Source organism: Rhododendron vialii, chromosome 2a, assembly GCF_030253575.1.
Source record: "Rhododendron vialii isolate Sample 1 chromosome 2a, ASM3025357v1".
NCBI lineage: Eukaryota > Viridiplantae > Streptophyta > Magnoliopsida > Ericales > Ericaceae > Rhododendron > Rhododendron vialii.
In genome coordinates, this window is record NC_080558.1 from 41,669,611 (window position 1) to 41,682,647 (window position 13,037).

General features: G+C 36.3%; 1 pseudogene; it reads right to left on the reverse strand.

Moving 5' to 3' along the window:
* Nucleotides 1-9,259, reverse strand: part of LOC131317545 (uncharacterized) — a 9,365-nt pseudogene extending 106 nt beyond the window's left edge.
* Nucleotides 9,260-13,037: the final 3,778 nt, after the last annotated feature.

The window sequence follows — 13,037 nt, forward strand, 5'->3', positions numbered from 1 at the left end:
ACCTGAAATGATTTCTCTTCAACTTGCCCTGCTTTTCCTGCCTTTTCGTATTCCTATTCTTCTCATACTCAGCAACCATGTCACTGAAGTCCTCTCGCAGACTATGCAACTTCTCCTCCTCCTACTCCTCCCTCACTTCCTCATACTTTGCAGGCAAAGCATCGTCCATTACTTCCAACTCTTCTGGTTGTAATGTGACATCAACCTCATCTGATTTCCGACACTTCAGCAAATAATTAACCCCTTTGCCAGCAGTCTTCTCTGGAGTGCCAGAGCCGCCAACGACGTATACATGAGGTGTTCCAAGTACGGTCCCCAAAGCAATCCTTTCTTCCTTTTTCTCAAGTACTTGATAAGGATACTTATCTGGCTCCGTTCTTGGCCTCTCGCAAAGATCAATAACATCCGGTGTCTCAACACCAACAGATTGAATGTTGGCCTCTGATTCCTCTCCCCCGGTCTGTTCCTCTTCCTCGGTCAGCTCCACTTCTTCTTTTTCTTCATCTTCTTCTTCCTCCAAATCACCCCAATGCTTGGTATTGCCGATTAATTCTTCCTCCTGGTTGTTCTGTTGTTGAACCCCAAAGACATCCCCGTATTCACTGACAGGAGGTTTGCCCCAACCTCCGGGATGATAACCATAACTAGCTCCGGGAGGAATAGGAGCATTCACCCCAGGAATTTTCAAGTTTGGATAAGAAGGTGGTGGACCATGTCTCTACTGATGAGCCACGGGGGAGGAGCGCTGCCTCGTGTCATACCACTTGCTTCTTTCAATAGCTGTGATATCTGCATCCCAGGCTTCATCTCTCTCGTTAGCTCGACCTCAAACTCTTTCCCTTCGTAATAGCTATCACCGTGTGCTGTCAAATTCGGCTTTGGTTTGGGACTTGAAAAACGCATCATGGCGAAAATCGATATCAGTTCTCCCCATCTTTGGATGCATCATCTTCTCACGTTGCTTCTGTTTAAGCTTCTCCTGTTTCTGAATGTAGCCCTCTCTGATTTTGCCAATCCCCGTAGCAGCAATAAAATCAGGAAGTTGAAAAGGCTGTTTCCCAAAATGGCGCTTCCCCTGCAAGTACTTTCTCTTATGACTCCAATGTCTTGGCACTGGTACAGAGTTATGATACGATTTGAAAAACACCAATAACTTAGGGTCGGCCGAAGTCACATCCCAAACATCTACCAAATCAGGCTTCAGTTCAGATACTTTCATTCGTCGATCAACCTTTTTCTTCTTATTATGATTATATTATGTGAGAGGCCGCCGCCTTCAAATAGGAGGGCCATGGGCACACTAAACTATTCCTTCTTTCAAGAATCCAGAGAGATTCCAAAAGAGGGATTACTCTCCCAACAGGTAAGAGACTAAATATAAAGGGGAAAAAATATTGACTTTTTGAAAGTTTTGTATATGAATCGGTGAAAACGAGAGGTTAACAGGAAAAGGTTGGCAACTGGGAGCAAAAAATAGAAATTATATCGAGTACAGTTCCCAAATCAAAAATAAAAAATAAAAATCGACGTTCTCAGGGTAGGGGATCGAGACACAAAATCCTTGCACGTGGAAGACAATCAACCCAGAATTGATCCAAAAGACAAGTTAAACATATGAAACGAGAGTGAGAGTGACATCGTACCAGAGATTTGGATGATAGAGAGGGATGGAGCTCGCGTAAGGAGATCAGAGAGAGAGAGAGGCGCCCCCGGGTTGTGTTGTGTGGGAAACGAGCGGGAGTAGAGCGGCTTCTAGGGGTTTTAATTTAGGAAGAAAGCAGTCAGAGGATGCTGGAAAAATATGTTTACTAATTGTGATGAAAATCAATAATATGAGTACAATAAAATCGGAACTCAAAACTTGAAAATCGATGATAACAAAACGATGATCAATGCGAGTGTTTGTGTTTAACACTCTGTACTTAAAATAGATTTCGCCCCCGCTACGGTGCTCACGGTTTGAAAATCGATGATAACAAAACGATGATCAAGGCGAGTGTTTGTGTGTGACACTCTGTACTTAAAACAGATTTCGCCCCCGCTACGGTGCTCACGGTTTGTATTGGACGATTGTCTCCCAGCACTACTTAATCGAAATCCCCCCAAAGCAACACTTTAATTGGAGGGCCTGACGAACCATCTTGTATTTGTAACTCTCTCATATGAATGAACTTGAATGAAGGAAAAATCAACTTATAAAAATGATGAGGGAAATATTATTTATAAGCTAACTCATAACTCTACGAAAAGTCACCAAGAAGGCACATCTGTGCATGAAGGATGCGTCCATCCACAACAAACACGTGCCAATGAAAAGATGCAACTCTAAAATAAATCAATTTCCATTCACACTTACAATAAAATATTATATCCTATAATATTTTTCAACAATTGGGGGGCATCTCCACCATAATATTGTTGGAAAAATATGTTTACTAATTGTGATGAAAACCAATAATATGATTGCAATAAAATCGGAACTCAATACCTGGAAATCGATGATAACAAAACGATGATCAAGGCGAGTGTTTGTATGTGACACTCTGTACTTAAGACAGATTTCGCCCCCGCTACGGTGCTCACGGTTTGCATTGGACGACTATTTCCCAGCACTACTTAATCGAAATCCCCCCAAAGCAGCACTTCAATTGGAGGGCCTGACGAACCATCTTGTATTTGTAACTCTCTCATATGAATGAACTTGAATGAAGGAAAAATCAACTTATAAAAATGATGAGGGAAATATTATTTATAGGCTAACTCGTAACTCTACGAAAAGTCACCAAGAAAAGAGGCACATCTGTTCGTGAAGGACGCGTCCATCCACAACGAACACGTGCCAATGAAAAGATGCAACTCTAAAATAAATCAATTTCTATTCACACTTACAATAAAATATTATATCCTATAATATTTTCCAACAAAGGATTGATCGAGGAGAGTAGAGAGAGATGAGGAACCCGATTGAGTTTTGGAAAGATGTTGATCATGAGAGATTTCGGTTTCCTTAGGTAGCATCGATGATTACGAATATGAAACCCCCAATAAGTGCTTTGGTCTTTACGGATATGGAAACGCCCAATAAGAATTGAGTTTGAAAAATGGAGAGTCCTAAATGAAGATGGGTTGGAGTTTGGAAAGAGGTTGATCATGAGAGATTTCGCTTTCCTTAGTTTTGATGAAATATGGAAACCCCTAATAAGTACTTTGGTCTTTACGAATATGGAATCCAAACTCCCAATGAAAATTGAGTCTTCAAACCAAATGAAGATGGATTGGAGGGCATGGATTCCCCAAAATGGAGTTTTGGTGCTCAAATGGAGATGAGTTGGAGATGCTCTTAGTAGTATTGATGATTACGAATATGGAAACCCCCAATAAGTACTTTAGTTTTTAGTTCGAAGAAATATAAGAATAAGCGAACTCAATCAATGGCATGATCAAGGGGAAAATATCCAAGAAAATATCCATCCCAATTCGGATAAAAAAAAATATTCATCCCAATAAGTCATCTCACGTAAATGAGGCTAACATATTTCATGATAAATGCTACAAATAATTTACCACGAAATTGAAAACTATTATAACTGTTTTAATTTCATATGAAATTGAGTAAATTTCATGGTAAATGCTACAATGATCGACCAAACATAATTGACCAAACAAGTCGTAAGCAAAAAAGTCAACTTTGGATTCATGGTACAAAGACGACAAAAAAATCATGAATATTAATTTAATCGTCAATTCATGGTTTATTTCTGCAAATACATCATGAATACCCAAACAAGCCATGAAACAAAAAACAAATCAACAAATCAAAATGGGTCTCGGCGAAAAACGATCATAACTTGATGAAGAATTTTGTTTAACTGAAAAATAATGGGGCTTTCTGGGGTTCTTGAATAGAAAACCGATCATAACTTTTGATAAAGAATTTTGTTTCCTTTGTCAAATTTTGATTGAAGATGCCAAACTTGATGAAACCATACCAAACCAAATCGAGCCTTACATCCCAATCACTTAAGGTCGGCTACATGAATCCATTTCCTCCATTGAGCTCTGTCAAAGGCCACTTGTTCACACTTGATGAAAGGAGCGACTAAAAGATCATGCACAATCAAAACAAAGTTGAACTTTACATGCAGATAAAAAAACAAAAAATGGAGGACAGATGGAGGATTCGAAATAGGTCTTGGAGATGAAGGTTAGATGGAGGATTGCGACGGCGAGCAATGGAGGACAACGACGGTGAGGATGTATGGTGAGGGTGGTGTGAGGCCGACGACTGGGCGTCGGATGAATGGCGGCCATGAATATTTGTAACAGGGAAGGCGTGAATTTGGATATTAGAGCATGTACACGAGACTAGCAAAATGTTACTTTTTAGCTATTTTACCTATTTTGGACACCAAAACCACCTTGCATCAGCCTAGGTAAACTAATAGCTATTTTCCCTTTACAGAAGTACCGAGCAATGTTCAAGAGCTATTCACTAAAAAATTACTTCCTCTCCTCCCTGCCACCTTTTCATTCTCTCTCCTTCTTTATATCTCCTTCTTTATATATTATTAGATAGATAGAGAGGATTATAGAGAGTATTGGTGTGGAGTAGAAAAAGATTTAAGTAGGTAAAATAAAAAAAGTGAAGTATTAAGTAGGTAAAATACCTCATGCTTGGTGTACATGCTCTTAGGTAGATATGAAAAAGTTTTTGTACCACTTGACAACATATCATGGGGTATGAGTCGTATGACCTCAACCCTTGACTCTTGAGGTAGTTGCACCCTTGCACCTAATAATTTTCCCCTCCACAAAGCTCTGTTCTCCATGCCCCACTTTCCATCCTTCTCTTTTGAATCTGGCTTGTCAGCAATCCAAAACTAGACTGAAGAGGTGGTTCAATTGATCGCAATCGTCGGATAGTATTTTTAATGGTCCAGATTTATTATTAATTTATTACCGGTAATAAAAAACTTTTATCGGTAAAAGATTCAACAAATCTGAACCATTAATTGTCAAAATGAACGATTCATATTGAACCGTACAACCTTATTTGCAGTTGACCGCAGAAAAGTCGAATCCCTTCTCTTTTGTGACTGAGGGAAGCGGGGGCTGTGGTGATCCAAGTCAGGGGTGTACTGACCCAAAACGGGGTAGTTTTGGTGTCCACTCCCTTTCCACCCTTTAATGCTTTTATGTCATGATTAGTACCGGCACTTTAAATTTTTGTGAAACTTATTACGGATACTACAAAGATGATTTAAACCGTAAGTCATTCGTAAAAATTTTTTATGGGTTCCTAAAAAAAATTTGCTAATCCGATAACGCTAAAAATTGTTTAAGAACTAGTGCATGCCCGTGCCTGAAGGCACGGCTCGAATTTGGTATTCAACAAATTATTCAGTTTTGTCCCTCTGACCTTTTGAAGGCCAAGACCCCATTAGCAAAATTCGAACTACACAACAACCCGTGCATACACAAATAAACGCTATCTAAAGCACGACGCCACATCAACACGAAATCTTGTACCGTGCGTGCAATATATCAACTCTTACCCAACGAATCCAACTACGCAAAAAATAATAACCCAAGCATTTATAGAACGCCACATCTATTTCCGAAATAAAGTATTGTATTGCACCCCATTTCCCCACCCCATTTCCCCCCAAGCCTGAATGAACCCGTGCCTAAAGGCATGACACAATGTAACAGCGAGTTTGCAACTATTCTGAACTTCCCGATTTCACATTTGCTAGAAGTCTTTTCGGTGCTACCGCATAATCACTACTACAATAAACCATAAAGATCACAGCTATTGGCCGTGATTGTAAGTTTTCTATCACACTCTTGCTACCGTGATGGATCTGGGTGTGATTGTAAGTCACTCTCTTTTATCACAGTTATAAACCGTGATTGAAAGAGAGAAACAATCACGGCCAAAAGGCGTGATCGTTTCTCTTTTATCACGGTTATAAGCCGTGATTGTTTCTTTTAGGCGAGATCATTTCTCTTTCTGGGTGTGATTATATGTCACTTTAGATCACGGTCTATAACCGTGATTGAAAGTTCAAAATGATCACACCACCATAAACTGAGATGGAAAACCATTGCGTGTGATCTGTTCTTTGTATCTACTAGACCATCTTTTCTTGTCATTACCAAGTTTCGAACCCACGCACCCTTAGTTGATTTCCTAAACCCTTACCACTAAGCTAGCCAAGAACTTCTGTTACATTAGGAAAACAAAAATATTTATACTTACTTCCTAAAGTGAGAAAACTTTTTTTTCCCCTTAAAATTTGCTGAATTTTTTGAAATGCAATTAACATAATATTAAAATATATAAAAATACATATATAAACATTATTTAAAAAAATTTAAAAATATGAAAATAAATCTTTTGCTAATCAAAATTAGTTATTGGTCACCAAAAGATTTTCTTGGAGCGAAAATTTTGTTTTAGCTAATAAATTTAGTAGACAATATTATTTTTTGTTATAGTGTAAGCTTTGTATTTTTATGAAAATTATCACAACTTGCAGATTGTAACATTATAGACAAACTTTAGATTTTTTTTATTTTATAAACTAACCATTTCACATAGATTTGGTGTTTATATTGAATTTCAATTTCAATGGTGGCTTCTCAATTGGATTTTAATCCTTTTCAAATAAGGCTAAGCCATAATAATATAATTGCTTTTTTACCTAATGTGTCAAACGTATACTTGGAAGACATCCGAAATAACTAAATTTCACTACTACAATAAATCATAAACATCACGGCTCGCCCACATAAAATCGGGCACTAGTGGAACAGTTCGCCCGTCATCGAAGAAACAACTGGGCACCGGTGGAACCCAGTTGTGGAATTTGCCTTCTCTCTCTATATCTTTTTGGACGTGAAGATAAAGATGAAACGTGAAGATTTTTTGGGATGAGTGCAATTAGGGCTTATCTTCTTACCTTTTGTAAAAAAGAAAAAACGAACTTTTCAAAGTTCTTAAACTACATCGTTTTTCTCACATAATTTTTCAAAGTCTGCCTAAATGCGTATCAGCCCGCCTACGTGAAAATTCAGATTGCGAGCCTAAATAGGTAGGCTTTTTATCTCACCATAAGAGTGTGATCATTTATCTCATTTTTTTCCGAGCTAAAATTTTTTATCACGCTACAAGGGTGAGGTCATTTCTCTTTTATCTCGCCGCAAGAGTGTGATCATTTATTTCATTCTTTTCCGCTCTAAAATCTTTTATCACGCTACATGAGTGAGGTCTTTTCTCTTTTTTATCACGCCACAAGAGTGAGATCTTTTTTCTTTTATCTCGCCACAAAAGCGAAATCTTTTATCTCATTTTTTTCTACCCTAAAATCTTTTATCACGCCTCAAGGGTGAGGTTGTATTTCTTTTATCTCGCCACAAGAGCGAGATCTTTTATTTCGCGCTAAAACTCACTTTTTATCTCAGTTTTGGACTTAAACTGAGATAAAAAATTTAAGCACTACTTTTTATCACGCTTTCACTGAAAACCGTGATCTTTATGAATCTTCTTAGTGTGACGCATATCTATTATTGTAGTAGTGAATAACCATGAATTTCACGTGATGAAAACAACCTCTAGTAGTCAAACACCATGTGCAAGCGTGGAGCTATAATAAAATTAATTGAGCTAGTATGACAAATAGAAATGGAAGGTGAGTTTATAGATCTCCATTTAACTCAATGTGGAAGCATTCAAATTTCAGATAAAAGAGAATCCCACATCATCACAAAGTTCAATTGTTTATCACCCTATCAATAATATTAGTTTGAGGGTGGTGGCCACCACCCTCAGAAACAAAAAGATCCATGTGAAGAAGCACACATTGATCATATAAATAGAAGACAAAAAGATCCATGTGGAGATAAAAAATGTATAAATACAAATGTATACCAAATGTATGTATTTTCATTAACCCAAATAACCCAACCATAACATTCAATCAAGGGAGCATGGTACCCCCACACTTTTAGCATTCGCCCAACAACTAATAAAACAAAGAGGAGTAATAAGAATAAAACAATCAGACCTACTGGTATATAAAAATCATCTTCATCTTCATTCCCAATGAAAGCTTCCAGGAGGACACCTAGAGCATTTTTTTTTATAGCTTCACTTCAACCCCAGTCTTTGAAAGCCTTGTGCATGCATGTACCAAAAGCAAACGTGAATGTACTAATTCATTTTGGCTAATTAATTGCATGTGCCTTATCAAAATAGGCCGACCTGTTCAATATAGGGGAACCATCATACGCACTTGTCCAATCCAACAAATTCAACCTCATTCCTCCCTAGTCCTCCTTGACAATAAGTTTCATAAAGGTAAAAAAAAAAAAACTATTTATACTTGGCAATGACCAAGTAGATCTTTTGGTGCTTTGAGAGGTTCTTGAGCAATTGATAAAAATCTAAAGAAGCTTCATGAGCCACCATTCAAAACCATAAAACTATGGTAAAACAATTCTGACCAGGCAAAAATTTGTTTAAATATCTATGTAATTGCCAACTCTTACAACAATTAATAGTAGATGATAAAAACAAAAAAAAATGCTACAAACTTTGAGTTAGAACACAAATGGCAATGACATTAAAACTATGTTGGAAACAAACTCAAACTATCACTCGTCGGTAGTCTCTAATCTGCCGGGTCCATCAAATTGTACACATCAAACCAAACAAATAGGATTTTTGCTACAATAAACCCAAGCAAACAAAATTGACACATAGGGTTTTTTGCTTATTACTTTGAATCAAACTCTCTTAGGAATACCCTACCTGTCAAAAAAATGAGAAAAGAGCAATCTTCATCAGCATCAAAAGCATGTACTACAATATATTTGATAACCCAAATAATCAATGAGTACTTTTTAAGTTTTTTCCATGATACAAAGGGGTTGCCTACTTCACATATATCCCAAAACTTTTTCCAAAGTAAAAAGAATGTTCTATTATTGAGATAAGATCCTACCAATTATGGGCGAAAAATGCATATCGAACAGAAAATTAAAGCAATTTCGCTACCAGAGCTTACTTTTTTTTCTTGGCCCAATGAAACCAGAGCTTGCTTACATTCTCACTTGATGAAACCTCTTCTACAGTAAGGAAAAAAAGTGTTACAGAAAACATGGAGAAAGGGAAGATGATGACCTTGAAACATGGTAAACCCATAAGTTACATTCTAATGGAATATCATGTACCATGATTTATCGGTAAACCCATAAGTTAAATGACCTGCATTAAGGAAAAAATAAAATGTTAGGAATTGAAATAATCCATACCCTGAACTTAGTGGACTACATACAAATTCAGTTTCTAAGGTTTACCTCTGACCCTTTCACAGCATCAATCTATAGCCACGAACCATTCATTGATTCATCGATTGAAAGGATGGGGAGAAATGTTTGAAACAAAAGGGATAGGAGGAGGATAAGTAATATGGAGAGGAAGATATACGTCGATAAAAAGGGAACAAAATTAATACCTACAAATTAAACTTCAAAAAAAATATAAGAATTGGAATATTGGTAATACTTACAACACCGTCCGTCCTACAAATCGGAGTATTCGCAGAAAAATTCACTTGAAAATTTCGTATTACATGCCATCACTCCTATGAATCAGCAAAAAGAAAATAAAAAGAAAATTATTAGTAACTCTATAAACAAAGGAAAAACCATAGAAAGTGTAAACAACTTAATGCATAAAGGAGATCTTTTAATTTTTGGAGATTTGTTAGTAAAGAGTTTTGTTAGTAAAGAGTTTTCTTTATAAGCTCTTCCAATTTTTTTTCAAGGTGACAAGGTAATCACGGAAACAAAGGATTCCTTTTCGGTAATAAGGTAATCACATTAATTAATAAGCTCTTCCTAATTACCAAAAAGTCGTTTACCAAAAATCATGGAATCCTAATCACGGAATGCTTGGGGAAATCACCGAATCGTAATCACCAAAAATCACGGAATGCTTTCCTTTTCAGTTTGGAAATCCTGCAAGTCATGGGGATTAAAATGTGGAATGTAAAACCATCATTACCAAAAATTCGTGTATGTAGGAAAAAATTAATGATTAAGATTTATGGAGTGAATTTATGTGGTTCCCACACGGTCATGAATTGTATTATAGATGATCATATCAAAATTTTCTTATTACGTACTCTTTCTATAATGTAGATGCCCAAATCATGGAATCAATTATGGCATTTCTTTGGTCAATAAAATTTAAATTAAAACTTACTAGTATTTAGGTAGTCATAAAATTTAAAGGGAAATGATTTTGCCACTCCATTTTTTGTTAACGTCACTCCCCTGCAAGTGTATTTTTGCACAATTTTGGTGGAAGACCGCTCTGTTTTATAATATAGATTTTTATTTCAAATTTTGGATGATTATAGCATTAGGATTAGTCACTAATTTCCGGAATATTATTAGTCAATAAAAGAAAGAGTTGAGATTAGGATTATGATTAGTCAATAAAAGAAAGACATGATTGATTTAATTTCCGGAATATAGCATTAGGATTATGATTATACAATTTTGGCCGATTAAACAATCATGCCTTTCCTGAAAATTTGCTGATTATACAATTTGCATTAGGATTATACAATCATGCCTTTCCGGAATATCATTAGTTATAGATTACCATAATTAGTCACTAATTTTATATTAGGAAATATTCATTCGATCCGATGGGTACAAAGTTAATAGGAAGTATGATCGAACGGTTGTAGAGGGTGCTCTGTTTGTATGAGTCGACATTTTATATTCATTTGATCTGATGGTTACAAAGTTAATAGGAAGTATGATCCGACGGCTGGAAGGGTGCTCATATTTGTATGAGTAGACAAAAGACTGCTCTATTTTATAATATAGATATGTAGGGCAACCTACAAATTCTAAAACACCCTACAAATTCTGAAACTACCCTTGCCGAACCGAATCAGATTGTATGCACTCGTGTATATCGCTGGTGATCTGTTGTGTAAAAGCCGAAGGGTGTATATATTGTTTATTGGACATTGCCTCTTAACTGCGGGTAAAGACCAATCATTTTTTTTCCGATTTCTCGTGGATACCTTTAAAATCACGTTCTGATCACATTGAGCTGCTCGGATAATCGAAATTCAATCAACAAAAGGGAGGTGCGGACCGAAATCAAGTCAGAGATCTCTGACATGATCCAGACTGTATATATATACGGGACGGTTCAAGGGACACCTAAAAAAACATCTAAATTTTGAAATGGCACCCGATATCTAACCGATACCGGTACGTACCGTACCAATTGAAAAATCGGTACTCTAATTGGTACGGTATTCAGAACCTTGTTTCAAATCCCTCCTTTTTCATGAAATCCACTAGTAATGATTTCTTACGTTCGTGTCCAAAACTGATACTCCATCCGACCCTTTTTAAGAGTCCAGTATTTCATTTTGAGTTGTCTCTTAATAAGTGTCTCTTTTGTAAAGTTAAGGTATAAAAGTTGATAGATTTTCTATTTTGCCCCTAAAAATATATTTCATTTTGATAAATTAGTGAGAAAAAGTTTAATTATGATGTCTCCATACAAGAAAAGTATGAAAAGTTATCATAACCATGGCTAGCTCTGGGCTAAGGCTCATGAGGCGCAAGCCTTAAGCCCCCCAAAAATGTTAAAAAATTTGGACCTTAATTTATTTTTAGTACCTAATATATATGTGTTGGCCCAGTAAAAATGGAACGGAGGATAAAATAAAAAACTAGAATAAAATTAGAACGTTAAGTGATAAGATATTAAAGGCCTCATTTTTTAAGATTGACTTAGGCCTCCAAAATCTCAGAGCCGACCCTAATCATAACTTTTAGATTTAGAGTGCAACTATGTAACGATGATGTGTACATAAAAATGGACAGAGGGAATTTTTGGTTAAACGAGAGTTTGTTTTGTGTTTCTTTTCGTTTTTGAAAGTCCTTCAATTTCCAATGATGCACGTAAAGATTGGTGGCATCACCCAACACATTCACTTTGTTGATTTTTGTTGTTGTAGAGGGTCGTGACTGCCCTAGTAATGGCGATCAACGGGTACGTTTTTGTTATTCACACTAAGTAACAAGTTATTAGTCGGTGAAAATAATTTGACATGTGACAATAGCTTTGAAACAATTTGACATCTTTCAACAATTTTTCACTTACATACACACGTATAACCTATTGATTAGTGAAAACAATTAACGACTTGTCTAACAACAAGTTATTTTAACACCCCCTACCATCGGATCAGGATCATCTGTGAGAACTCTTCCCCGTGAGGATCGTGTGAGAATTTTCATGAGATCCGGACTGTCCATCTCGGCAATCAATGATCCGAATGTGTTTGTATTTTTGACCGATAAAATTAACTACTCCTTACGTTCCAAAATGAGTGATTTTCTTAAAAAAGCGTGTCATTTTCAATTGCTTATATCTTTCAATATGAATGTTAAAAAATATGTAATATGGATATTGTTTAATAGATTTTAATTAGTTCTATTAAACAAAATATTCAAAATCACATAAAATTTCATAAATCGAAAGATATAAGTATTTTAAAATGACACGGAATCCCAAAAAGGTTACTCATTTCGAAACAGAGGAAGTATTACCGATCAAAAATATAAACACATCCAGATCATTGATTGCCAAGATAAACAGTATGAATAAAAACCCTCTCATAATCCTCTTAGTAAAGAATTCTCGTAGATGATCCGGATAACATTTCTTGGATCAAAATTGGAGGTGACAGCTTACTCTCCTCCATGTGACTCTGCCTTCCTCGAGACCATGCGACTCTGCCTTCCCCCATGTGATGACTCTGCCGCTCTCATTTAACATAACCTCTTGGGGGTAGAGCGGATCGGGAAAAAAAAAAATTTCACAAACACTTACACCATATCATGGGATACGAGCAATTATTATTCAACCATAAATATTTACACAAACATTCACATTTTTTGATGGGGCTCACATCGATGTGAATATGAAT